This window comes from Pantherophis guttatus, chromosome 1, assembly GCF_059756535.1.
Source record: "Pantherophis guttatus breed Tessera chromosome 1, ASM5975653v1, whole genome shotgun sequence".
In the NCBI taxonomy this organism is placed as follows: domain Eukaryota; kingdom Metazoa; phylum Chordata; class Lepidosauria; order Squamata; family Colubridae; genus Pantherophis; species Pantherophis guttatus.
In genome coordinates this window covers 293,087,976-293,093,711 of record NC_142063.1, presented here as the reverse complement: position 1 = coordinate 293,093,711, position 5,736 = coordinate 293,087,976, and the positions used below count along the sequence as shown (strand labels likewise).

General features: G+C 38.0%; 1 long non-coding RNA gene across 1 annotated transcript; it reads left to right on the top strand.

Moving 5' to 3' along the window:
* Positions 1 to 405: 405 nt before the first annotated feature.
* On the top strand, positions 406 to 1,011 carry LOC117671783 (uncharacterized). Its single transcript, XR_015731493.1, has 2 exons — positions 406 to 520; positions 979 to 1,011. It is a non-coding gene; the product is annotated as an uncharacterized LOC117671783 (long non-coding RNA).
* Positions 1,012 to 5,736: the final 4,725 nt, after the last annotated feature.

The following is a 5,736-nucleotide window of genomic DNA, read 5'->3' as shown; positions in this document are numbered from 1 at the left end:
CCATATTTGAGCAAGTGAAGGAAATCACAATGCTCAATAGAAAGTATGAATTTGTTTAGCTGATTTATAGAAATCTCAGATTTCATTTGGCTTATTAATACACATAAGGATGGAATTACTTACCACCATGCATGACATCATGCGTATGGAAGAAGAATGGGAGACAAAAGAAATACTGATGAAATTTCACAAAGCCTTATTGTACTTATACATGGAGTTTTTTTCCTGGAAACTGGCATGATGCAAATCATGATCTTGTCATTGCAGGATGCCATGACTGTCATAAAGGTAACTCGTTGCCAAGCACCCAACATGGAGTCATGTGACCATCAGGGGGCAGTGCAATATTTTACAGTGGGTGGGGGAAGGGTGCTTAATGGGCCATAGATGCAATGGAATGTGCATCTGCAAGCAGAACAGGGAGAGGATTTTGCCAACTAAGAACTTTACCAGAAGAAGACTTGGATCAAGAGACTCCATAGTCCTGACCTGAAGGGAGGAGAGGGGAAAGAGATTCAAGGTAACCATTAGAATCTCTCAAGAGAAATCTAGTAACTTAGAAACAGAGGTGGGTTTCAGCAGGTTCTGACCAGTTCTGGAGAACCAGTAGCGGAAATTTTGAGTAGTTCGGAGAACCAGTAGTAAAAATTCTGACTGGCCCTGCCCCCATCTATTCTCTGCCTCCCAAGTCCCAGCTGATCAGGAGGAAATGGGGATTTTGCAGTAACCTTCCCCTGGAGTGGGGAAGGAATGGAGATTTTACAGTATCCTTCCCCTGCCACGCCCACCAAGCCACGCCCACCAAGCCATGCCATGCCATGCCACGCCCACCAAGCCACGCCCACAGAACTGGTAGTAAAAAAAATTGAAACCCACCACTGCTTAGAAAGTTATAGCTTTAATTTGGTGAGATTCTATCTGTTAGGTGTAAGCAAAGAAAGAACTGGACTCAATTGGATCTCATTGTCTCATCCTCAGGCTGGAGTCTGACAGTAAAGCATCTTTTCTGTGGTTATTGTAAATGTGATGTCATTAAGCGACTGGTGGTAAGGCAAAGACTACCTGTATTGGAAAGACTCTTGGCAATTTACAATGTAAAAAATAAAATCAATGAAACAAATATATGCTCATTCATAAAACTCTTAAACCATCAAGATTCTCTTGATAACTCTACATTGAAAGTAGACACAAATCTTCTTGTAAAGATTATTGTAGACAGTAAAGTCTTCATGAGGGAATTCCAATGATTGCCAAATATCAGTTTGGTATCTATAGTAGAATTAAGCTTTAACTTATTGCATTTTTTTTCTTTCTACCTGTGTAGTTTAAAAGGCATGAAACCACGCTCTTTTGGACAAAAGGAATTTTTTCTACCTATTGCTTGTTTCACCAACAGACTAGTCTGTTTTCAGGCTGCTTGTTTCTGACCTTGTGGCAATTGTCTTTCACAAAATTCATCAACTCTCCCAATACATATTATTCAAACAAACAAACAAACAAATACGAATTTTATTTATTAATCAAATTTATATAGCCACCTATCTCACATGAATTAACTCTGGGCAGCGTACAAAACTCCTTAATATACATTATTAAATTTGCTGCCAAAAACTTGTTAAAATTGCACTCTTGAGCACCACAAGAAAGAGTTCCACCTAAATCTCCGCATATGCCATACAGATGTAGCTGTAATAAAGAAATATTGTCTTCTGTTGCCACCCATCTCCATGAAACTTCTTGATTGGGAATGGGGACCCTTTAATATTGTCATTTGAACTGAGTGGATCAGACAGATTGGTCTGTTTAGGAGATACCTGGAAGCCAAATCGTAAAACATTTATTGGTTAAAACCAGCTCTAGGAATTGCACACAGTAGCATGTTCAGAGCCAATGTAGTGCCTCCAAAACCAGTGTTATTTAGCTATAGCAGCTGTCATACATCAGCAAGCAGGAAGCTATAGTTTGCATGAATTGGAGCTTCTGGATAGTCTTCAAAAGCAAAGCCATGTAAAGTATACTGCGGCGGAGGTATGGGGACATTTGTTACAGTTGTCAAGTTTTCCTGCTCAAAACAGGATTGCAACTGGCCCACCAGCCAAATTTTGGCTAAGACTTCCCTATGTACAGCCTCCATCCTATGAGTCTAGAGAAGTTTTAAATCAACTAATGCATACGCAATATATCCTATCTTTTTTCTGGGACTTCATCAGTGCTTGATCATGGGGTATCCTTTTATTTGTTTTTACTTATAAGCAGGGGTGAAATCCAAAATTTTTCCCTACCAGTTCTGTGGGCATGGCTTGGTGGACATGGCAGGGGAAGAATATTGCAAAATCTCCATTCCAACCCCACTCCAGGGGAAGGATACTGCAAAATCTCCATTTCCTCCCCTCCTGGGGAAAGGATATTGCAAAATCTCCATTCTCTCCCCACTCTGGGGCCAGCCAGAGGTGGTATTTGCTGGTTCTCTGAACTACTCAAAATTTCCACTACTGGTTCTCCAGAACCTGTTAGAACCTGCTGGATTTTACCCCTGCTTATAAGTTTAATATCCACATAATTCTTATCCAGCAATCTAGATCAAACAGAGAATAATAAATTGAGCATAGTAACAGATCAGTTCCTACAACCCAATATTGGAATAATGGAAAAAAAATCAGAGTGAGGGGGACGAAGAATTTGAAGGCAAGCTTGTACTTTGGGGAGTTATTTGAAATGAGTTCAGAGATTGACAGTCAGCTCCCAAGAAGAAGGTATCTGTGTCTACATCATTCCTTCATGAATCCTTTTATTAACAGACAAAGAGTTTTTTCAAGGTAGAATTGAAAACAATTGCCCCAAGGAGGGAAGGAAAATAGTATGATGAAACAAGTTTCCAAAACATGAGTCTGAACAGATACAGTATATATATATATTTTCTCATGATTCTTCTAGAGCTGAATTGCTAAGCATAGGACAAAAGGGTGTGTGTTAGTTTGAACAACAAATGAGGCAACCACATGCCAATTTTGTCTAAGCACAACCCATGGAATCAATTTGTAGTTCAGTGGATCACTGTAAACCTATAACATTTGGGTTAGTTTAATTATTCCTAATTATTCTTAGGTAAGAGTAGCTTATGCACCCAGCCAGTACTTCAGGTGACTGATGATGGTAAGCGATGTTGAAAACTGCTGGAGGTAATTTCCTGTTTTAGTTTCACATCCAGCACATTCTCCATTAATCCATTCCTGCATGCAAATCAGAGCAAGCAGATGCACCGCTCTGTTCAGCTAGCAAAAATAGCTTGATGTTTATTATTAAAGATTAGCAAAACATAAAAAAAAACTAGAGGGAAAATAGGACAAACACAGACAGATAAACTGCAACTGAAGAAATGGATGGCAAAAGAAATTAAATTTGGACCTTTTACAGCCCACTGGAAATACTGTAATGTTGTAATTAGCATGCTCGTTCCCCAAAGGAAGGACTTTTTTTTTTTAATTTGATTTATATGCCGCCCTTCTCCGGAGACTCAGGGAGGCTTACAATGCGTTAAGCAATAGCCTTCATTCTTTTGTATATTTTATACAAAGTCAGCTTATTGCCCCCACAAACTGGGTCTTCATTTCACCTACCTTAGAAAGGATGGAAGGCTGAGTCAACCTTGAGCCTTGGAGAGATTCGAACCAGCAGAAATTGCAGGCAGCTGTGTTAATAACAGGGTGCACTAAACCACTGTACTATCAAGGCTTTAACCCTTTCATGTACATAATGGTAACAGACTCAAGAAGGAAAAACTGGCTGAACCTTATTTATTCTACATTTGGTGGGTGAGAATGATGTGTCCAACAAGTGACAGGAAAATGATTTGGAAAAGTCCTGCAGACTTCATGCTAGCATGGTACCTGTTTGCAATTTATTAAAGCTGCCTAAAAATGCTGTTACTGCTTCGAGGGCTGCATTAATTTCAAGGAGTAGAGTGCTTAAATCAGCAATATATACATATATATATTTCCAGATTTGTGCATAAACGTGAACAAAAGTCAGGCTTGCTTTAACAAAGAGCAGAGAGCTCTTTGCTTGCTTGAGTTCTTAAGCACTTTGGAATCATTTTTCAAATAGCCATCCTAAATAACTTGGTGCTTTTATGATGTATAAATCTGTTGAATTTGAGCTACCTGCTTCTCCCCTGTTAAATGGTGCCCTGAACTTTTGCTCCAAATTCCTGCTCAGGTGGCATCCGTGATTATGACTGCAGGTTTCTTTTGCCTGGAATTTGGAACCCTTTCAAGCTGCCTGCAAAGCAAGGCTTTTAAAAATGGCAAGCGCTGCTGCCATTAGCAACTGGAATCATTTTATCCTTTAATAATGGACATAGGTCAAGTCATTGTTCAAATTGCTTGAAAAGCCTCTGTGAGAAAGGTTACTTTCCCCTGCCTAAATCAGTGCCATGGACAATTCCTTCCACTGAAATCTCCCTTGAGCCACTGAATGAAATAGAAGTTCTACCAAGAGATACAATTTTGTTTTAATAAATCCAGAATAGAATGAAAAATAAAACAATGATTACTTTTTGCCTATCTCATGGGAATAGCAACATTAGAAAACAAAGAAACCCCAACTATTTGCTCCCTGAAATATTCTATCTTAAAAGAATGAACAAATCCAATTTCAAGAACTTTTCAGGGAGCTACAGTAAATTGGAGATTGAAGTCTGCTGGCCAAAGCAACAGATAAAATCATATTTCAGACTTACTGCTCATCAATAACTAATGTGATCTTTCAGGTGATGGATATGTACAGTAAAGCTTTGTGAAATTTCATCAGTATTTCTTTTGCCTCCCATTCTTCTTCCACACCCCTAGACCTTGTTATATGTTTTGTCTGAGGAAGCATCCTCACATTTTCTTTAAACTGGCCTATTGGCAATGAATTTCGGTATCCATTCCATTTCAAGGATCTAACAAGAACCATGGCACTTTAAACTTCGAAGAAATTGGGATGACATTCCTTTTCATTTTACACCCCAAAGACTAACTGACCCCCTTTTTTCTGAAGTTCAGTAGATGCTGCCTTTCCTTCCAACAGATCAGAATTCAGCACAGGTAAGAGCAACTGCCTTTTTCATTCATTTTATATAGATTTAAATGGCCTTCTACAAACTAGGAAAGAATGTATAACCTCATTCTGATGATGAGAAATAAATCACTGGAAATTTATTAGAATTGCTAGGACCTTGTCAATATCTCTTTTTTCACAGCAGAGGGAGATGTTTCTCAAAGTAGCAAGGCAGCATCTTTTGATTGCATTTTTGTCAGAAAAGCTGTATTTATTATCTTACTTGTAATTTAATTTCTACTGCATTTACCTTACTGTTTTCTTCCTTGGCTCTGAATTTTTTAATTTTCAATAAAGATTTGTTTTCTAAAAAAGACAAGGTTTTAATCTCACCTTGGGTTTTAATATGCCACAAGTCTCTTTATTGTGATTTGTATATTAAAGATACACAAATTTACTATTAGACTAAAGTTTAAATTTCCTTAAAAAAACTTTTACCTATATCTTTACTCCTGTAGATGTTTTCCCCCTTCCTAGAGCATGCATAATATTAAAGCTTAATTTAACTCTGTTTGACTTAACTTTCAAATAGGGATATTCAGAACCAGGCACTTAATGTAATCTTCTCTGCAAAGTTTGAACTAGAATAATTTGTGAATACAATATTACTGCAACACATATGCTGGATATTAAACA